The 23,995-nt window shown below is 36.1% G+C and overlaps 1 protein-coding gene and 1 pseudogene across 1 annotated transcript in view; one reads left to right on the top strand and one right to left on the bottom strand.

Annotated features, from left to right (window-relative positions):
• LRP1B (LDL receptor related protein 1B) overlaps positions 1-23,995 on the bottom strand; it is a 1,940,511-nt gene that overhangs the window by 377,134 nt on the left and 1,539,382 nt on the right. The gene's annotated exons all lie outside the window — the stretch shown is intronic.
• Positions 21,149-22,270, top strand: LOC102900287 (annotated as a pseudogene).

Consider the following 23,995-nt stretch of genomic DNA (forward strand, 5'->3'; position numbering starts at 1 on the left):
AAAACCTTAGATTTTGTTTTAAGAGCATGACACAGAGGCTTATTTCCCTTTTTTTCCAGGATACTAGATTAAAAAATGAACAAATATTTATCAAGGCAAGCAGTATGAAAAGCATACTGCTCAGCAAAAATCCAGTCACCTAAAAAAGAAGTCCAAATTTACACACACTATTTTATGTTACACAATGTAATTTTATATTACATTACTACAAAGAACCTATGGTTTTATTTCCAGCTAAAAACCTATTTTTGCTTTGTTTTCTTAAAAAATGTAATACTACGTCTTTTCCCTAATTTTAGAAACTAACAAATGTCAAAGCCTCTTGACAAAGCCTCTTGACTCTGAAAGCTAACTTGGAAATATAACAAATGCAATTCTCAGCCCACTGGACTTAGCTATGATTGAACCCATTACAGATGTTGGTTTCTGTCAAGAAGAAATAAATTTCAGGTTCAACTTTAAGTCTTCTTAAAACCAGGGGGATTTATGCCAAATTCCTAGAGAGATATCAGTGTCTTCAAGGTTTAAACTTTTAGTTCTAACCCAAGCTAAACAGGCTGTATAGACTACATTGTCAAGAGTTACTTTTGAACCCTGGAAGTTATTTCATTCAAACCACTCCCCTTCACGTTACAAATCAAACATTTATCAATTAACAGTGGCTTGGAACTGCAGTGCCATTTACCTGTTTATCATACTATTTGGACCTAATATTCAGCAATTATATAACTATTTTTGTTTTTGTTTTTGTTTTAAGCATCAAATGTGACACCACTCTTCAAATATGATTTACCCAGTAAACCTGTCTCAACATGCTCCCATCCCCATCCAAGATTAAAATCCTTCAGAATATTTATGAGATGCTTATCTCAGAGGAGTGTTCCCACCTGCCAGATATACACTGGGGATATAAGAGTGAAGAGACCAAATCTTTGTCTCCATGAGGTTTATATTCTATATGGAGGAGATAGACAAATATATACTATGTTAATAACAAAAAAGTTCTAAGAAATATTGGTTCCAAAGGGTACTTTTCTAAATGGGATGATCATAAAAGGCTTGTTTGTGGAGGTGATCTGAAGATAGGTGGGGCAAATTATGAGTTCTTAAGGAAGAACATTCTAGATAGAAGAAACAGGACATGCCTATGCCCTGAAATGAAAGTTATTTAGGGTATTCACAGAACAAGGAGGTCAAGTGCCAGAAAAGAGCGCATGAGAAAAGTAACAGGACATGAGACTGGACAGAGATGGGATTTTGCAGGGTCTTATATACATAACATGAGAAGCCACTGGAGGGTTTTGAGCTGAAACGTTAGTGGTTGTGACCTGTGTCGTTTTAACAACTTGCCTGTTTGAGGAAAAGGTAGAAGCAGATCAGCTAGAAAGCAACTGCAATAACCTGAGTCAGACAGTAATGCCTGGACTAGTTTGTAGTCAATGAAGTTAGTGAGAAAAGGTCTGATACTGGATATATTCTGGAGCTGGATGCAATATAAACTGTAAGACAAAAGGAAACATAACAGTTTTTAAAAGTGATGGGAAAAAAAACACCAGAGTCATGTTCATGAAGGAAATAATTGGTACAATTGGACTTCATTAAAATTTAAAAACGTCTGCTCTACAAAAGACAATGTCAAGAGAAGACAAGTCACAAACTGGGAGAAAATATTTAGAAAAGACATATCAAAAAAAAGGTTGTTTTCTAAAATAAACATAGAAGTCTTAGGGGCACCTGGGTGGCTCAGTTGGTTAAGCAGTTATGATCTCACCTTCCAGACAGAGCTCTGAGCTGAACTTGGAGCCTGCTTAAGATTATCTCCTTCTCCCTCTCCACCTCCCTCACTGATTCTCTCTTTTTTTTCTCTGTCTCAAAAAAAAAAAAAAGAAAGAAAAAAAAAAAGAAAGAATTTTTACACTGAACATAAGAAAATGAACAACCTACTTGAAAAGTAGGCAGAAGATGTGAATAAACATCTCAACAAAGATCAACAGATGCCAAATGCATATAAAAAGATGTTAGACACCATATGTCATTAAGGAATTTCAAATTAAAATTTTTCTACATTTATTTATTTGAAAGACATTTGAAAGACAGAAAGAAACAGAGTGAGCAGGGGAGGGGCAGAGAGAGGGTGAGACACAGATTCCACAGCAGCTTCCAGGCTCTGAGCTCCCACACAGAGACCAACACAGGGCTCCAACTCACAAAGTGTGAGATCATGACCTGAGCCAAAGTCGGACGCTTAACCAACTGAACCATCCAGGCACCTCAAGGAATTTCAAATTGCAACAATAAGGTACCACTATACATGTATTAGAATCGTCATAATCCAGACTACTCATGACACCAAATGTTGGTGACAATATGAAGCAACAGGAACTCTCATTCATTACTGCTAGAAATGCAAAAATGGTACAGCAACTTTGGAAGACAGTTTGGCAGTACGTTACAAAATTATGCATACTCTTACTTTTTGACTCAACGAATGCACTCCTGAGTATTTCCCCAAAGTAAGTAAAAACTTCTGCCTACAAAAAAACCTGCACACAGATGTCCACAGCTGCTTTATTCATAATTGCCAAAATGTAGAAGCAACCAAGATATCCTTTAGTTGGTGGATAGACAGACTGTGGTACATCCAGACAATGGAATATTGTTTGGTGCTAAAAAGAAATGAACAAGCCAGGAAAAACATGAGAAACCCTAACTACATATTACTACATGAAAGAAGCCAGTCTGAAAAGACTAGATATTATAGGATTCCAACTATATAGTATTCTAGAAAGGGGAAACTATGAAAATGATAAATAGATGAGACATTTCCAAAGGTTACAGGGAAGGAAGGATACATAGGCAGAGCAAAGATGATCTTTAGGGCACTGAATCTATTCTACATGATATTACAATGGTTGGTAAACGTCATTATACATGTGTTAAAACCCATACAATGAATAACACCAAGAGTGAACCCTCATATAAACTACACACTTTGGGCGATAGTCCTGGGTCAGTATAGGTTCACTGATTGTAACAAATGTATCAATCAGGTGTGAGATCCTGATGTTGGGGGAAGGTGGGGGATATACAGGAATCTTTGTACTTTCTACACAATTTTGTAATGAACCTAAAACTGCTATTAAAAATCTATTTAAATAAGTAAATAAACACATTTTTCAAAAAAATTCAGAGAATATTTTAAAGTTTATTATAAATATGGGAATGCCTTTCTAAGTCTGATGGAAAACCCAGAATCCAAAAGAAAAGTTGAGTACATAAATATTTTAAACTTCTGTTATGGGGGTGCCTGGGTGGCTCAGTTGGTTGTGTCCAACTCTTGATTTCAGCTCAGGTCATGATCTTGCTGTTGTGAGACTGAGCCCCGTGTCGAGCCCTGTGTGGGGCTCAGTACTGGGCATGGAGCCTGCTTAAGATTTTCTCTCCCCCTCTCCCTCTGCTACTCCCCTGTATGCACTTGTGCACACACGTGCTCTCTCTCCTTCTCTCAAAAATGAATAAACTATTTAAAATATATTTATTTTTTTAACATTTATTTATTTTTGAGAGAGAAAGTATGAGTCGGAGAGGAGCAGGGAGAGACAGAGACGCAGAATCCGAAGCAGGCTCCAGGCTCTGAGCTGTCAGCACAGAGCCCGACATGGGGCTTGAACCACAAACTGTGAGATCATGACCTGAGCTGAAGTCAGATGCCCAACCGACTGAATCCCCTGGGCATCCCAATATTAAAAATATATTCAATGGGGCGCCTGGGTGGCGCAGTCGGTTAAGCGTCCGACTTCAGCCAGGTCACGATCTCGCGGTATGTGAGTTCGAGCCCCGCGTCGGGCTCTGGGCTGATGGCTCAGAGCCTGGAGCCTGTTTCCGATTCTGTGTCTCCCTCTCTCTCTGCCCCTCCCCCGTTCATGCTCTGTCTCTCTCTGTCCCAAAAATAAATAAACGTTGAAAAAAAAAATTAAAAAAAATATATATTCAAAAAACACTTGTGTTATGAATAAAGTCAATAGAGAAAATTAGAAGATAACATATTGAGAAAAATATGCTTTTAAAAATTTAACAAAAGATCAATATATACAATATTTACATATTTCTCAGAAATCAATAAGAAACTATGAAAACCACAATTTAAAATGGGCTAATGTATGGGTATCATTCTTGACCCAGTTTCCACTTTTAATCTGTAGCATCTAAAGAACAGCCAAATACTGCAGATCCACAAGACAGTGTGAAACTAAGGGGCTCAGCAGATCCCACCACTCCATGAAAAAAGCACAAGCAATCCCTGTGGCCAATCTAAAGTACAGATATGAAAACGAGTTGCAGGTGCTTTTTTGGATCACAGTGTTTCAATAATACAACTTAAAATGTGACACTGGCTTAGTGAAGGCAATCAAGCTACAGGTGGCAAAGACTCAAATATTACAGGAAAAAAATTACCAATTTAAGTAATTATAAATATAGAAAACAAACCACCTGCCAAGCACAGCTATAGATTAATTTTTCTACATTAGAAAAATTTCATGAAGTTGATGTGTATGAGATGTTCTTTGCCACTTTCAACAAAATTCTACAAGATAAATAATGAAATTAGACTGAAAGTGGATAGCAAACAAGCAGAAAGAAAAACAACTTTGATAAAGTAAGCTTTTTGGCCTGAGGTCTGAAATGTAAAGTAATAGAGAGACATTAATCGGTGCCTCTCAGGGATAAGAGTGCCAAAGTGAACAGTTTTAAGCAACAGCAACAAAGTGTCACCTTACCAAAACAGAAGACAAAGGCACCAAGTCATTCATAAGCACTTGTCATCAAGTTCTCTCTAAAACAGTGAGATGCAGGCCACTAATAAAGATCAGATAAAGTGTTACATTAACAACCAAGTGTTCTCTCCATATATTATCAAGGATGGGGATTGAGAAAGACACTGAGAGAGGAGTTTAGAGGGATAGATATTGATAGAAATATTGAGAGAGGGAGGGAGAAAAGTAAAACACAGAGACAGAAAGTAAAATGTAAGACTTCAGACTTAAAGATTAGAGCTATCCAAACTCTTTGGCTATATTTACTCATACAATAAATCTCCAAATTTGCAAAGTTCAAAAATTTGATAACATTATGTGTTGGCAATAATGAAGAAAATTGGTGTTATTCTCATACTACAATTTATATTGTTAATTAGTAAAGATAATTGTGTATGCCTTCTGACTCAAAAATTCTATTTCTAGGAATTTATATCACAATAACACTATTATAGGAACAGAAGCACTTACATATACAAATGTCAAGTACTACATTGTTTTGTAGAAAGCATTTTAAATCGCCTAAGTTTCATGTATAAAAATGTTAATCAAATTATGACGCATTCATAAAATGGAGTACTATATAATTGAATAATAAGACAGACTATGCATACTAATAGAAAACAAAGTTTTATGTCATCCTTAGTTTAAAAAAAACATATTTCAGGACTACATAAACACATTCACACATATTTTCTAGGTAGAAAAATTATATGCCATATTACTTCTCTGAAATGAGATTGAGACTTACTACAAACCCTTCTCTGAGAAGTGGATTTTGTTTATACAATTAATATTTTTACATAACAAAAACTCAGTAAGGTAATATACAGAAAAAACAAACACTGGCAACATTAAAACTCTTCTTCAGGAAAAAAAAAACAATAATAGGAAATGTGGCAAGGATAGCAAATGAATAGGGATGATTTCAACACAGTAATCACAGCATAGTCAAACTCAGGAAGCAGGTTGGTTGGGCCATCCATTTTCCTGGTTATTTGACTCATATCACTAGAATTCAATTAAGATCAGCTACTAAAATAGTACAGCAATGGTTCTCAAAGTGCAGTTCATGGATCAGCATTAACTGGGAACCTCTAAGAAATGCAAATCCTCAGGCCTTATACTAAACCTAATTAATTAAAAACTTTGAAAGTAGTTAAAACTCAGTTTTAACAAGTCCTCTAGGAAATTCTGGTGTATGATGAAGTTTGTGAAACACTATAGGAGAGCACAGTGAATAGGAATAAAGGATTAGACTTCTAGTTTCAGTCCCAATATATATAGTGCTTGGAAGGTATCACTCACTTCTGTACAATAAAAGCTGAACAAACTGAAAATCAACCACTTCTCTTGCACCAATCATAAAACAGAGATCACAGGGCAAGCCACAACCCTGAAACCTGGAGAGAAAGGAAAATACAGATACGCAGTGCTGAGCTCAGGCTAACAGGAACACAAGCTACAGGAGCCATAAACTGGTAGGAGTACTTAACAGTAACTTTGATGAATTGCTGAACTTGGAATGTAGATTATAGTAAGAATGAGAAATTCCTGCAACCTGCAGCCTTGGGGGACATCTTCACCTCTGTGGGTTTTACTCCTTGGAACCCTAGCATATTCTCACGGTAAAGGACCAAGGCAAACCTTCATATCTCTGACAGTGGTGGTGGTAGGGGTTGAGAGAGGTAACCATTTATTTATTTTATTTTTTTAATTTTAATGTTTTATTTACATTTAAGAGAAAGAGAGACAGACAGACAAAGTATGAGCAGGAAAGGGGCAGAGAGAGATGGAGACAGAACCTGAAGTAGGCTCTGAGCTGTCAGCACAGAACCCAATGCAGGGCTTGAACCCACAAACCATGAGATCATGACCTGAGCCAAAGTTGGACGCTTAACTGACTGAACCACCCAGGTGCCCCAAGAAAGGTAATCATTTAAAATATGCTCAAAGATAGGCACCTGGGTGGTTCAGTTGGTTAAGTTTCCAGCTCTTGGTTTTAGCTCAGGTCATCATCTCACAGTTCATGGGATCGAACCCTGGCTCAGGCTCTGCACTAAGTGTGGAGCTTGCTTGGTGTTCTCTCTCTCTCTCTCTCTCTCTCTCTCTCTCTCTCTCTCTCTCTGTCTCTCCCCCTCTCCCTCTCCCTCTCTCTCTCTGCCCTGCTTGCTCTTTCTCTCAAAATAAATTTAAAGTATTAAAGACAAATATGCTCAGAGAATCCTCAGTTATAAAGACTCATTCAGAAAGAGAAAAGAACTCTCTAGAGACTTTATCCAATGTGGGAAAAGAGAAATTACCCAACTCTATCTCCCTTAGGCTTCCTAGCTCACCTCAGAGTGGGTGGGGTGAATGAAGTTGAGGAACCCTTGTGAAGGTCATAGCCCAGGGACAGAGACCCGTGAAAGACTGAATCAGAACCATAGGATAATAGAAGGTTTGCCCTTTCCCCAAACTTCACAATTGCATCAATGGAGCTCAGGTATAATAGCAGTGGATTACATCTGAAAGAGCTGCTAGTCTTAGATTTTGTTTAAGAAGGAGTTGTTAGGGAAAACCAAAGAAAACAGAAAAGACAAAAACAAGGACCCTAGAAGAAACGGAAGCCTCAGACACCTAAAGCTACAGCAAACAGTGCACACAGCTTGACTTCTTACCAAATTAATAAAACCTCATGCTAAAGGCCTATTCAGGTCAGTTCCTATTACCCGATACACTATATTCAGCTTTCAATAAACATTTGCAACACATGCTAGAAGAAAAGGAAAAATACAGTCTGAAGAAACAGAGCACACATGACAAAATAAGATATGGCAGAGAATTGGGAATTATCAGACTGAAAATTTACAATAATAATAATTAATAAGTTAAGAGCACTAATGAAAAAAAAATAGACAACCCTGAAAAACAGATGGGTAATGCAAACAGAGACATAAAAACTGTAAGAATCAAAAATAAATGTAGAAATAAAAAAATACTGTAATGGAAATAAAGACTTCATCTGATGGGCTCATCAATAGACTAGATACATCTGAGGAAAGAATCAATGAGCTAGAAGACATGTCATTAGAAACTTCCCAAGCTAATTAAAAAAATCCAAATTTAATAGAATATTCAAGAACTGAGGGGCAATTTGAGTGTTGGGCTCTTGATTTTGATTCAGGTTAGATCCAAGGGTCGGGAGATCAAACCCAGCTCACGTTCCCCAATGAGTGTGCAGCCTGCATAAGATTCTCTCTCTCCTCCTCCTGTGCCCCTCTTCCTAACTTGCTTGCAGTCTCTCTCTCCTTAAAATAATTTTTTTTATTTAAAAAAAATTTTTTTTTCAACGTTTTATTTTTTTATTTTTGGGACAGAGAGAGACAGAGCATGAACGGGGGAGGGGCAGAGAGAGAGGGAGACACAGAATCGGAAACAGGCTCCAGGCTCTGAGCCATCAGCCCAGAGCCTGACGCAGGGCTCGAACTCACGGACCGCGAGATCGTGACCTGGCTGAAGTCGGACGCTTAACCGACTGCGCCACCCAGGCGCCCCAATTTTTTTTATTTTTAAAAAAAGAAAAAAAGAGAAACTTGCATTATACCAATGGAGCAGTATAGTGTATTTGAGAGTGGACTTAGATTGCTTGTAAATACATATTGCAAACTATAAGAAAACAACAGAAATATAAAAAGAAGTATCATTAATATGCTGAGATAGGAGAAAAATGGAATCATATAAAATGTTTCATTATAATAAGAGGACAAAATTTGATAATTTAGATGAAAATAAAAATTCTTTGAAAAATACAAACCACTAAAATTCACACACACACAAAATCAGTAATCTACCAAAGAAGATGAATCAGCAAAAATCTTCCAAAGAAGAAAGCACCAGGCCCAGATGGTTTCACCTGTGAATTTTACTAAATATTAAAAAAAAAAAATTTTACCAAATCTCTATAATCTCTTCCAGAAAATAGAAGCAGAGGGAATACTACTCATAATCTATTCTATGAAGCCAGTGTTACCTTAACACCAAAACTGGATAAGGTATTACAAGATAAAACAATACTACAGATATATATTTCTCATGAACATACATGTAATAAAAATCCTCAACGAAATATTACCAAATCAAACATAACAATGTATAAAAAGAATTACACACTACAACCAAGTGGGATATATTCCTGCCATTCAATCCTGGTTCAACATTTTTAAATCAATTAATGTAATCCACCACATCAGCTGACTTTTATAGTCTGCATCCATTGATGCAGAAAAAGCATTTGGCAAAATCCAACACCCATTCATGATAAAACGCCTCAGCAAACTAAAAATAGAAAGAAAAGCCCTCAATTAGATAAAATACATCCTCAATAAATCTACAGCCAACATATTCTCCCATGTGGAAGTATTCCTACTAGTTTATATAAATACCCCATCAAGAAAAGGGAACAAACTCCTCATTTCTTAGATTAGACTGTGCATAGTGACTTCTGTCCAAACTGTAGATAAAGAGGAGTAAAAACAGTGGTTTTCCAGTGGGGAAACCTGACAAACATTATTCAAGCCAAGTAATCAAGGATAATATTAACAGTTAAAACTCATATTGATAGTATATATGCCTGATAGTATGTGATTAAACTGACACTCTACATCTGTGGTCTTCTGAATTACCAGTAACTCCAGAGGGGGAAAAAAACCAGTCAGACAAATCCCACTTGAGGGATATTCTACAAAATACCTGGCCAGTACCCCTCAAAACCATCTAGGTCATCAAAAACAAGATATATCTGAGAAACTGCCACAGACAAGAAAAGTCCAAAGAACAACAGACAACTAAATGTAAAGTGATATCCCAAATGAGATCCAGCAACAAAAATAATTAAAATGTACATTAAGTAAAAACTATAGAAATCTAAGCAAACTGTGGACTTTGGTTAATAATGGTGTATCAATATGGTTTATTAATTATAACAAATATTTTATATATTAGTAACAAAGAAAACTAGGTGTGGGATATATGAGAAATCTCTTATCATCTCAATGTTTCAGTAAATCTAAAAGTGTTATAAAAAATAAGTTCTTAGGGGCAACTGGATGGCTCAGTTGGTTGAGCCTCTGACTCTGGATTTTGGCTCAGGTCATGATCCATTGTTCGTTAGGTCAAGCCCAGCATGGGGCTCTGTGTTGACAGTATGGAACCTGCTTGTGATTCTCTCCCCCTCTCTCTCCCTGCCCCTCCCCCTCCTCAAAATAAATAAATATTAAAGAAGATACGTTCTATTAAAAAAAGGGTGAAAAATCAATTTTGAGTTCCGGTTTACAATTTCCTATTTGAGACCATAAGCTGCTTCATCTCTTGGAACCTCAGTTGTCTTCAGAAGATATATTTTATAGTTACTGTGCAGATTAAATGCTATGTGGAGCTTTTAGGAAAATGTCTGGCACATGTTAAAAACACAAAAGGAAGATAATTATTATTATACCCAAAAAGAAGAATATGTGAATTGTCTAGGGTTTCCTATAAATAAAGAGAAATTAGTGAAGAGCTTGGTATCAGAACAATTCCACTTCATTAGGGATCCAATTTTAAAACATCCTTTAATACATTATTGTTATTATTCTTACTATTCATTGATTACCCACTTTTATTTTGATGTAACATAGATACTAATTACAATTCTGTTTTTTGGATATGGCTTATAATAACTTTAGAGCTGAGGTGATTGAATTTCATTATAAAGACACTAGAAGAAGTAAATTTTTCCATTGGCCAGAATGGCACACTTTGCCATATATAGTCTAAGTTTTATATTCTATATTAGATAAGTTCTAAACCTTTCTTACAACAGATGGAAACTCTATTGGGCAAGTTACTAGTCATGATGAAGAATATGGTACATATTCTTATATAATTAAGGAATAATTAAGGAATGACGAGTTGCATATTTTTGTTGTCTGGAATTATATAAATATAATTTATTTTCTATTTTAATTAATAATTGTCTATATGTAAAGACAGTTAAGACACTTGATTAGTAATTTAGCAGGATCCACTCCTGTATTTGATCATGAAATGACATGTTGAGCGCCATATATCTGGCAAATCATGGTCAATCCTCTTCTCCCTGAATCTATTTTAGGTAATTCTTAGTAATCTACACTATCTTTCCAACCTGGCCATTTATCTGAGGGTATTGAAAGTATAAATAAATTTCCAGTTCACAAGTATTTTAAACAGAACTGAGATCAATGGAGACCCACTGTTAGAGGCAACAACCTCTGGCAGCCAATATTCTGCAAATAACTGGTTCTGAGCTCAGATTATTGCAGCCAATATATTAGATGAAACTAGGAGCTTTGTGAGCCACTTTGAAAAATAGTCTTTCACAATCAAGAAATTTGCTCTAGATTGCACCTGCAAAAATCAATATTGATTCTTGTATAAAGCTTCTTGAACCCTTAGCATGGAAGAATCAATATCTTTGGCCGATTATGTATAGTAGCATGGCACACAATATACAGTTAATTCAATAATAAGCATTAATTCCAGGTCAGCGGACATTCATCAGTTAATGCTTTCATGAAAGCAATTCTCAAACGTGCTGCATAAAGCATGGCTAAATAATTTGAGGTCACTGTTGGAAAGAAAAAACACAATTTCCATTATACTGTTCCTTTATAGATAGAAAATATATTCATGCATTTAACTACTCATTATAGATGTGTTAGTATTTTCTATATTCAAGTCGTGTTGTAAGGTAATAAAGTCACAGTATAAATCCCAATGCCTATTCTTTAGGAGCCATGATATATATCATGTTATATATGTAGTGATATATATCTATTATATATGTATACCAATCATATATAGTATACGTATACCAATCACTATATTGTGCCTACTTATTTTCATTCTCCTCCATCATTTATAACAATGCTCTTTTTAATTTTTTACATTTATTTATTTTTGAGAGAGAGAGGCGGGGGGGGGGGGTTGAGAGAGAGAGGCAGAGAGAAAGGGAGACACAGAATTGGAAGCAGGTTCCAGGCTCTGAGCTGTTAGCACAGAGCCCAATGTGGGACTCAAACTCACAAACCATGAGATCATGACTTGAGCCAAAGTCAGACGCTTAACCAACTGAGCCACCCAGATGCCCCTGTAATAATTCTCTTATACATAAAATTCTCTAAAGAAAGTTAAGGTAACTGGAAATATCATTAATTATGTGTTCGATTAGAAATAATTACTGTAAAACAAACAACATTGTACATTATTTTTCTAATGAATTCAGCTTAAGAAGCTAAAGTTTCTTGAAGTCTGGGAATTAATATGTTAGCTATAAACACAGCCTACTTCTCTTCAGAATTCTCGACAAAAAGCATTTTATTAATTTGGTGGAAAAGACTCAACATGACTCTGATATTGCTTGCTGAAATCTAAAGACACTTGGTTGAGAAAATAATCCAAGGAATGAACAGAACCAAAAGTCTTATGGAAAAATAAGAACTCAACTTTGGATCTGGCTCACAAACAGCTTCTTTTATTTAATAATGACTTTGGATAAAAAGTGGCATTTTCCTCAGAAACAACTGTAAAGTTACAGAATTCCTGTTAGAGAGGTAAAGTAGATATGAGAGTGACCAGAGATCATCTTAGGGACAGAATTGAAGCTAATTTGGTAGCCAGTGGCACGGAGGCTCTAAGAACAGATACAAAGAAATGATGTTCTGGAAAGAAAGTAGTGAGGGACAAATTGCTGTTAAAGAGACGATGGATGAGTGTTCCAGCCTGAAATGAGTTCTTTAACTTTGTGGTTTATCTCCCACTGTTCAAGTTTCTGTCAACATAAATGGTAATTTCAATAACTCTAAATCTCCTTCCAATGGCCCACATCAAGAGGGGTGGGAGTATGTAACTTCTGATTCTGGACTTGAATGTGTTTAGATTTTTCTTCAGAACTAATACAATTTTTCTTCAGAACTTTCCATGCATAAAAAGATGATGTAAGCTGTTAAACATGCCAAGTTGCTTTCAAGCTATATCTTTAGTTCAAAAGCACTTCTGCTTCTGCATGAGGTTATTTTGGAATCCAAATCTTTTCCTCAATTTGTTTTCTATCATTTCAGTTCTCCTTCTCACTGGCAATTGAGTGTAGATCCAACAACAGGTGCCACTGCTGTAGACCTTCCTAGACACCAGCACCTGCTGCAGCCTCACAGAGAAGACAGACCTGGTTTTGCTTCCTCTTCTTCACCCTTTAGCTGCTGTTGAATGACCCAGTAGGGGTTTTATTAAAAGTGTAAATCCCAGCAACCCTTTGACACTGGGACCTTCTAAAAATCCAATTAAATATATCAATCTAAGATCCAGTAAAATTTGACCATACTGAAAGAGTGCTCACAAAAATCATCTAACACAAAACTTCTAATGTTAATCCTCAATTATTTATGATCAAAACATTAGCATGTGGGGGCACATAGGTGGCTTAGTTGGTTAAGTGTCCAACTTCAGCTCAGGTCATGATCTTCTGCTTGTGGGTTTGAGCCCCATATTAGGCTCTGTGTTAGTGGTACAGAGCCTGCTTGGGATTCATTCTCTCTCTCTCTTTCTTTCTCTCTCTCCCCCTCTCCTTGCCACCCACTTGTGCTCTTTTTCTCTCTCTCAAAATGAATAAACTTAAAAAAATTAAAAATGAAACATTAGCATTTGGCTTACTCTTCTGGACAAGAAGTCATAAATGCAGCCACAGATACCTGCCTCATATGTGGAGTGATGTATTCAAACATTAGTTTATAATTTTAAAAGACTTCAAAAGAAGTTTGCTATGCATTACAGTTACAATATCTCAGAGCTGATAGTGAATCTTCCTGAATGTCTCAAAGACAGTTTTATTTTCCTTTCACTTTGTTTGTAATTATATTGTGTGTCCTGCTCTAATGTAAATACAACAGAATTCAGACTACAAAGTGAATTATATTAATTCTCTCTAAAGCACTGTGATGTGCCTAGTGATTATAAGCATGGGCTAGTATTTCTGAAGGGACATGCTCTAACTCACTTTATTGTCATGACCACTATGTAAGTAGGTGGAATTGTTATCTCCAATTTAAGGATGAAGAGCTATACACAGGTCAGGTAATTGAAGGGTAAGGCTGGGATTTAAACCCCATGAATGATGATTTAATGTGTGGTTATCTTCAATGGAGAGTGGCACCTGGTGAAGTATGAAAAGATGAAATTCTCTGATAAAATAATCATATATTAAAAAAATAATGTTTTTATTTTTGAGAAAGACAGAGACAGAATGCGAGTAGGTTGGGGCAGAGAGAGAGAGGGAAACACAGAATCTGAAGCAGGCTCCAGGCTCTGAGCTGTCAGTACAGAGCCTGACGCGGGGCTCAAACTCACGAGCTGTGAGATCATGACCTGAGCCAAAGTTGGACACTCAACCATCTGAGCCACCCAGGCGCCCCTATATATGTCAAAGTATACTATATCCTTTGATTAGGTGTTTTGAATCTAAATATTTTCCCCAATAAGGAAAAATAAACTCTTACGTTTTCTCCTGATCATTCCTTATTATTGTCCAAAACACCTTAGAGGAAAATATTATAAATTGCAACTTTAATAATTATTTACTAAAAATAATAATCATTTTTTATCTTGTATTTTTTGGCCACGGTGGAACATTTTTGAGACACTGCAGGATCCTAAGGAATCTTTCTCTAGGACTTCTGCTATAATACAAATACTAGGCTCACTGTTCATAAATAATTATGCTGGTTTGGTTAAATGGCACTAATAGCTCATGAGCTTCATTTTGATAGACTAACTCGAAAGAAAATGCTTTCTTATTTCAGTATTTGCACAGTGCTTACTGCATTCTTAAATTTATGCAGGGTGATACCCTGAGCTACAGTAATTCTAAAAAGTAGTATAGCAATTCTACTTTTCTTTTCTTTAGTCTAGAAAGCAGAATAATCTAAAACAAGGTCAGATGATTTCATACTTCCCCAAATCCTACAGAAGCTTCTAATTTTATTTAGAATAAACATAAAGCCCTTCCTATGATGGCAAGATCCAGGATGGTATGGCCTCCAGTAATCATTCTGAACTAATCAACTCTTACTTCCCCCTTGCTCTTTCTGGCTCTGATGGTTTTCTTGCTTTATTTTGGTTTCTCAAGCATTCTTCGATCTCAGGGCCTTTGCACTTAAGGCCATCCCTCTTTCTTGAACACTCATTCCTCAGCTCTCCTCATACCCTGGAGACTTCTGCTCAGATGTTACATCCTTCAAGAATACTTCACTGACCACTGTGTTTAAAATATTACCATTTACTCTGTATAGATCGTTCCTTTGTCCTGTGTCTTTTGCTTCAAAAAATTTGTAACAATTTGATGAACGTATTTAATTCAGTTTATTATCTGTCTCCTGCACTATAATGTGAGCTTCAATACAGCAGGAAGTTATACATTGCTTTACCCCCAGGTCCCATAAGAGAGAGACTGACACAATATAGAAATTTACTAAGTATTTGTTGTATGAATAAAATAATTAATTAATGAAAAAAATGTACCACACATTTTCTAAACACTATTTTTGCTGACCATGAATTATTAGCCACATGTTATGGATGGAACTTGTATTTGATGCTACTCTTTTTGTTAATGCAGTATATAAATATATAGTTATGCATTCACACTTGCCAAGACTGTTTTAATGTGACACTTTAAACCATTCAAGAGTCTTCAGTGTAAAACTTCACAGAAAAGACAAAATTACAATTTGTCATCTATGCTATCCACAAATTGCAGTGCTCAGATGGATACTAAAACTCTGTAATCTAAGTAGCAAAGAGTTTTGCAGACGGCTGTTCTTTTTATGAAATTTAAATCTTGGAACAATGACTGATAGTAGAGAGGCAAATTAGCCTTCCCAAGATTTCATAAGTTCATCAAGGCTTTATTCTTAATAACCAGTGGCAATTTAAAAAAAAGTTCTTAATGTGGCAGAAATCTAAAGACAGATTTTTTTTGAATAAAAAATGTTTTCCTTTTAGGTGTCTTTATGATTCCCTTTAAAAGAATAAAACTCTTTTAACATCTGGATGTCAAAGGATGAGCTAATCAGAATAAAACTTTCTAGTTTTCTAAATAGCCATTAAACTCTATTAACTTCTATGGTAAATATCACAGCTGGACCTAGTGACATTATGGTGATTTTATTCTCTCACTCTCTCAAAATATTTTAGGGATCACAAAAAATTATTTTTTTAATGTTTACTTTTTATTTTTGAGAGAGACAGAGCATGAGCAGGTAGGGGCAGAGAGACAGGGAGACAGAGAGTCAGAAACAGGCTCCAGGCTCTGAGTTGTCAGCACAGAGCCCCGCTTGGGGCTTGAATTCACAAACCATGAGATGATGATCTGGGCAGAAGTCAGATGCTTAATTGACTGAGCCACCCTGGTGCCCCCCACCCAATAAAAAATATTCTTAAAGTCTTAGCCCATGTCCTCTGTTTTACTAGACTAGAAGCTCTTGAGGGCGGGGACCTTCAGTGTCCTGTTCTGCATTGAATTTTCAGCACAAGCATGGTGCCTATGTGAGGTTACACATAAAATATTATTATGTCTTACTTCCTTGTAACTGACTTTCTCTCTGTCAAAGGCATACATATGGCAACATGGATGGAGCCAAAGAGTATTACGCTAAGCGAAATAACTCAGAAAAGATAAATACCATATGATTTCACTCATATGTGGAATTGAAGAAACAAAACAGATGAACATATGGGCAAAAAAAGAAAGAAAGAGAGGCAAACCAGGAGACTGACTTTTAACTACAGAGAACAAACAGGGTTACTAGAGGGGAGGTAGGCAAGGATGGGTTAAATAAGTGATGAGTTAATGAGGGCACTTGTTTAGATGAGCATTGTATGTAAGTGATGTCACTAAAGTCTACACCTGAAACTGATACTAAACTGGATGTTAACTAGAATTTAAACAAAGGGGTGCCTGGGTGGCTCAGTCCATTAGGCATCTGACTTTGGCTCAGGTCATGATCTCAAGGTCCGTGAGTTCGAGCCCCGAGTCGGGCTCTGTGCTGACCGCGGGGAGCCTCAAGCCTGTTTTGGATTCTGTGTCTCCCTCTCTCTGCCCCTCCCTTGCGCATGCTCTGTCTCTCTCTGTCTCAAAAATAAACATTAAAAAGATTCAAAAAAGGAATTTAAATAAAAACTTGAAAAAATTCATGAGTAAATACTATTTTAATGCTTAGTTTTTACTTTTAAAAATAAACTTTGAAGTTTACATTGGAAATATTTCTAAAAGCCAAAACCAAGAAATTGGATAAACTACATTTTCTTGAAAAAAAATCAAGAATCAAGAACAATGTAGCAAATTAACTTGATGTCAGAACAAGAGATTTGAAAGATGACTGAAAATAAATAAACTAGCTAAACTTCCTAGATGATCTAATAAGTGTTATTGATTCTTGCAAAGGAGGTGAGTGACCTACACCTTCAGAGGTTTCTGGAGCTGGAGATAAGGTCTGTCCATCTAGATGGACCAGAGAGTCCACACTGAGAATCTCCTCCACCCACTTCCTTTGCCATTTCTTCTCGGTATCAAAAAGCGTTTTGAAAGCAGGGCTAACACCTATAGACCTTCCCTTGCCATCCAATGTTGCCTGTACTGAATCACTACTTCATCTGTTCAGCTGATCCTACTGACTGACAACCATGCATCATCCAGAGAAGTGGAATATGTGCTCTGAGATTTTGGTGAATCTTATCTGAACTGCCCACATGGGCATCTAACTTCAATGTCCCATGATACTTCCAGGCCCTAAGGTAAAGAAAGACAGGGTCCCGGATGATCCTGTGGATTGTGGTAGTGTGGAAGAGAAACCTGAATCTTCAGTACCTGGTAATATCAGAGAGCAAGAAAATCCACCACCAGTATATCTCACATGGAAAAGGAATGAAAAGTATTTCCTGAATATTTAGGGTATATCCTCTTTATGTGTCATACAGATATGTGTGTGTGTACGTATGTTTTTATGTATGTGTGTGTGTATATGTGTGTGTGTGTGTATGTGTGTATATGTATGTATACATATATATGAAGTAACTTTTTTATTTTATATTCCATCTTATAAAAATGTGGCTATGAGTGCTTGTGTTTTATGTTGACTAAATATGTACATAGTGTTATCTATCTTAATTTAGCAGAAAGGAAAACTATATACATTCGGGATGTCCTACCTTTTCTCCATGCTGGCATTATATTAGACAATATCACGAACTTTTTCCTCTCTGAACATTTTTTCTTAAAATCTCGTGCCATTAAGGTGGCCAAATCACAAAAGTTGCTCTCTGGCTTTACTTCATTGTTCATATTCTCCCATCACTTAAAAAAAGATATACTGACCACCTCTTCTTCATAAGGCACTAAGAAAGATGTGGAAGAAATTCTGCTTTGAAGAACAGGATAAACATGTTGTATAAAAGTCATTTTATTATTATAATGCATGTTGCTTAAATGACAGAATAAGAATGTAATCTGATTGCTGGCAGTTACTACATTATTTATATGACTGCTATTAAAATGTGAATTTAAAAAACACAATGGCAAGCTAATGTGAACAAAGGTAACCTAGTGAGGCCTTAGAAACCCTCCTGCTTGGTTAAAGTGAAAAAGAAAACAATGTGCTTCTCTTTTGCAAAAAATACAGTAATCCCGGTGTCTCATCTTCTCACAGAGAAATTCATCAAAATCACACAATTTTGCTACCTAGTTAATAATGAATATACATGATCACAGTTTCAATGTGCAATGTTCACAGATACTGTGCACATTAGGACATAATACATTGTGTGTTCCATTGTGTGTTCTGAGGTTCCATGACCTCAGAGAGATTGTGAATCATGTAAGTCAACAGTTTTATCTAGTATGTCAAGAGAAAGGGAGAAAGGTTAAGAGGTGGGAGGTGGTAGATGTAAGTCCAAAATAATGTTGTGTACTTTGTAGACATTTTTCATATAGCTGGTATTTACTAAAGTACATTGGATCTCGGACTTCTCAGAATTTTCAGTTCCTCTGGTAACATTTGTAAATTCATTTTGCAGCTTTGCTCCCTTTCTCTCTGCATGCTGATACCCCAGCTGTTTGCTCTTCTGCTATTACTTATTTCAAAAGCATCTGAGCTGAAAATGATATAACTGGTCACAAAACTGAGTGCCAGGGCACTAATGTTCACCCTCAGTTACATAAGCGGCCAATAACCCACATTCCCATGAGAGGATATTGATCGTATATGAAGGTGTAAGAGTCCTGTCATTTTTACTCATACCTTCCCATATTAGGCAGATTAAATCATTACTATAAAATTATTAAAATAAAAGCCATTATCATGGCTTTGTGCTAACTTTTTATTTTCAAAAGGCCACATAAGAGCATTAGTCATTTCATTTTGATCAAACACAGGGCTGCACTGTACAAACTGCTCTGATCTAGTATATGACCCCATGTTCTTTGCCACAATGAATTAGGTGTTTGAATGTTTATAGAGATTCTGAAGCAGCCACTCAAGGTAAGTATTCGTTGTTTGTCCTTTGTTTTCTAATCTAAGTATAAACTTCGTTGGTTTTAAAAAACCACTGAAATATTTAAGAACTGCTTCCTGTCTAAGGTGTTAAACATAAAATCTTCCGCATAATTACCTCCTGGATTTCCACTTTTGCTGCACATTTATTTCTAACAAAAACGTTATTTGGTATCATTGTGACCTCTCTATTGATCTACTTACTATTTTCTCTTTTTTTATATATATATGAAATTTATTGACAAATTGGTTTCCATACAACACCCAGTGCTCATCCCAAAAGGTGCCCTCCTCAATACCCATCACCCACCCTCTCCTCCCTCCCACCCCCCATCAACCCTCACTTTGTTCTCAGTTTTTAACAGTCTCTTATGCTTTGGCTCTCTCCCACTCTAACCCCCTTTTTTTTTCTTTTTCCCCCTCCCCCATAGGTTCCTGTTAAGTTTCTCAGGATCCACATAAGAGTGAAACCATATGGTATCTGTCTTTCTCTGTATGGCTTATTTCACTTAGCATCACACTCTCCAGTTCCATCCACGTTGCTACAAAAGGCCATATTTCATTTTTTCTCATTGCCACGTAATATTCCATTGTGTATATAAACCACAATTTCTTTATCCATTCATCAGTTGATGGACATTTAGGCTCTTTCCATAATTTGGCTATTGTTGAGAGTGCTGCTATGAACATTGGGGTACAAGTGGCCCTATGCATCAGTACTCCTGTATCCCTTGGATAAATTCCTAGCAGTGCTATTGCTAGACCACTTTCTCACACCATTCACAAAAATAAACTCAAAATGGATAAAGGACCTAAATGTGAGACAGGAAACCATCAAAACCTTAGAGGAGAAAGCAGGAAAAGACCTCTCTGACCTCAGCCGTAGCAATCTCTTACTCGACACATCCCCAAAGGCAAGGGAATTAAAAGCAAAAGTGAATTACTGGGACCTTATGAAGATAAAAAGCTTCTGCACAGCAAAGGAAACAACCAACAAAACTAAAAGGCAACCAACGGAATGGGAAAAGATATTCGCAAATGACATATCGGACAAAGGGCTAGTATCCAAAATCTATAAAGAGCTCACCAAACTCCACACACGAAAAACAAATAACCCAGTGAAGAAATGGGCAGAAAACATGAATAGACGCTTCTCTAAAGAAGACATCCGGATGGCCAACAGGCACATGAAAAGATGTTCAGCGTCGCTCCTTATCAGGGAAATACAAATCAAAACCACACTCAGGTATCACCTCACGCCAGTCAGAGTGGCCAAAATGAACAAATCAGGAGACTCTAGATGCTGGAGAAGATGTGGAGAAACGGGAACCCTCTTGCACTGTTGGTGGGAATACTATTTTCTCTTTAAGTCAATTCAATTCTGATTTCATTTCTAACCAAATAGAAACCAAAGTAAATTATTTCCAGAATGCTTTTGTTAGCAACCTAGAAATCTTTCTCTCTACTTTCTATTTCATTTGCCTATGTCTAATCATAGGACCAGATTATTGGGTTCAGCAGGACTGAATATTACTTCTGGAGAAAAGCATACACTCACATACACTGGCTCCCTATAAATCCATACTTGGATTTAATAATTGTGCATAAGCTTAGAGACATGGAGACAATTTGCTTTCAAGTTCTAGTTTCAATCTTGAGATATATGACTTGATACAGAACTTAGTATAGGCCTTGCAGACACTGCCACTTGGGTGCCACACCCACCACCCCACCATGGTCACCTCCACCATGTTTTTCAATATCTCTGTGGACAGCGAGCCCTTGGGCCGTGTCTCTTTCCAGCTGTTTGCTGACAAAGTTCCAAAGATAGCAAGAGCTTTTGTGCTCTGAGCAGTAGGGAGAAATGATTTGGTTATAAAGATCCCTGCTTTTACAGGATTATTCTGCAATTATGTGCCAGAGTGACTTCACATGCCATAATGGCACTGGTGGCAAGTCCATCTATGAGGAGAAATTTGATAAGAATTTCATCTTGAAACAGATGGATCCTGGCATCTTGTCCATAGCAAATGTTGGGCCCAAAACAAATGGTTCCCAGTTTTTCATCTGCACTGCCAAGATTAAGTGATTGGATGAAAGACATGTGGTCTTTGGTAAGGTGAAAGAGGCATGAATATTGTGGAAGCCATGGAATGCTTTGGGTCCAGGAATGTCAAGACCATGAAGAAGATCACCATTGCTGACTGTGGACAAATCTAATAAATTTGACTTGTGTTTTATCTTACCTACCAGACCATTCCTTCTGTAGCTCAGGAGAGCACCTCTTCACCCCCATCTACTTGAAATATCCTATAATCTTTGTGTTCTTGATGCAGTTCTATGGGTTCCATATTTTCCTTACTCCTCTCCAAGTCCAGCTGGATTGCAGATTTAAATTTATGAAATAAACTTATGAAAATGAAAACAAAATAACAACGAAAGAACTTAGTTACTAACCTGTAAAATTGGAAATGATATCTGTCTCTTGGAGATGCAAAAAAAAATAATTGAAAAATCTGTGATGGAGGCATAAATTCATTCTTCTCATATCAGATCCAATCCAGGAAATACATTTTTGGTGAATGTTTAAAAACTGTTTAACATTAATTCATGACCCCACCCCCAGCACAAAAATTCACTCCAAATCCACAAGTCATAGTTGTTTGTTCCAAAAATTCCCACAGGACTGAACTTGATCTTTCCTTCAAGCCTATAGCTATCAAGAATCCCCTAACAGAAATCTCCAGGAAGGAATGGAAGCATGGTCACATCTCTTCTCTACCTGGGTGATACTTGCAATATAACCATACCTACTTACTTTATATGGTGTTCAAGATTCATAATTCCACCTACCAAACAGACTAACAGAGAAAATGTCAGCTCTTTACATTTAAAGCTAGCTTTCGTGCGTTATTTTTTTCTCTATCTCTTTTTAATAGCATTCCTCTGTTTATTGCAGCATTATTTACAATAGTCAAGATTTGGAAACAGACCAAGTGTCCATCAACAGATGAATGGATAAAGAAGATGTGAAGGGCACCTGGGTGGCTCAGTCAGCTAAACATTAAACTCTTGATTTCAGCTCAGGTCATGATCTCACGGTTGTAAGATGGAGTCATGCATTGTTTCATTTACCAGAATAAATCTTGCTAGTTCCCACAGGACAAGATTTTGAGACCATGCCAATAATCATTCCTACTCTGAAAGCACTTGGGTCTGTGAACATCCTTTAAGAACATGACGGGTGAATCTGGCACCCGCATGCTTGAAAGCTGAGTACAGAAATCATATTTTTCATTAACAATGTGTTCCTGTTGGTACATCACGTAAATACATAATTTTAATTTAGCAGATGGAGAAACTGAGGGCAGAGAGGCAAATGACTTTTTTGAGAGTACACAAGTGGCAAAACCTAGATTCAAAGTCAGATCTATCTGTTGTTGACAAAGCCCATGTACTTTTTTATACCCATCTATCTCCTCTCTTCCAGGCCCTATTCATCAATAAATACTATTCACATACAGAGATAGTATTTTTTAATTTTAACAAAACATAAACTTCATTATTTTTAATGTGAAACACAAAGTAACTATTTGTATTTTATAATTTACTTTGCTTAATTTTCTGTTGTTTTTGTTTGAAATAAAATTAAAATTTTCAGCACTATTCCTGGATATATATACACACATATATGTATATGTGCATGAGCAAACACACACATGCACACACACACACAATATGTGTATGTATAAATGTATGTGAAAGACACGTGCATGATGCATGGATGGATGTGAAAGATGTATGCATGTGTGTGTGTGTGTGTGTGTGTGTGTGTGTGTGTGTGTGTTTGAGGTATACAGACATACCTACACATACATATGTATCTGTCAATATACAAATATATGCAAATACATACACATTGAATCATTACTTTCTTGGTATTTCTTGATATCTTCTAGATAAATAGAGGTATTCAGTCAGTTTTCTGCTCTGGATAAATGAAACCTGATACTTTGAATACTAATGGAAAAATGTGTTATAATTAACTGAAATAATTTTCTAATTTTGCTTTGCATTTAAAAAAAGTGAAAATTCTGAGATTATAAATCAAAACATGTTACATTCATTAACAGCCTGCAAAGTTATTTTTAAAAATCTGCCTGTAAGTGCTTTCTTTAAAAAGGTTCTAAAATCTAAATGTCTAAATATGCTAAATATTTTAGAGAAATATATTTTTCAAAACTATATTCATATAAGTTTATATGACCAATGGACACAATATCTTTCTGAGTAAATAACTAAATAATTTCAAAATAATAGAAAGTAATAGCAGTTATCAATGTCAAAATATAGCAAAAGATATATATTTAAAAGTAAAATATTTAAAATAAATTCTAGATGTTATCTCATATATTAAATATCTAAATATTCTGACTGAATTTTTAGATCCTTAAAAATCAGTATTTAAAGAAATAATTATGAAGAAAAAGCTTAAATGACATTTATTAAATTTCAGTTATTATTTTTCTATTAATTTTCTAATGATTTAAAAATGAAAAAAATGGGCCCATTAATTAAGAT

The sequence above is a fragment of the Felis catus genome, chromosome C1 (genome assembly GCF_018350175.1).
Source record: "Felis catus isolate Fca126 chromosome C1, F.catus_Fca126_mat1.0, whole genome shotgun sequence".
NCBI lineage: Eukaryota > Metazoa > Chordata > Mammalia > Carnivora > Felidae > Felis > Felis catus.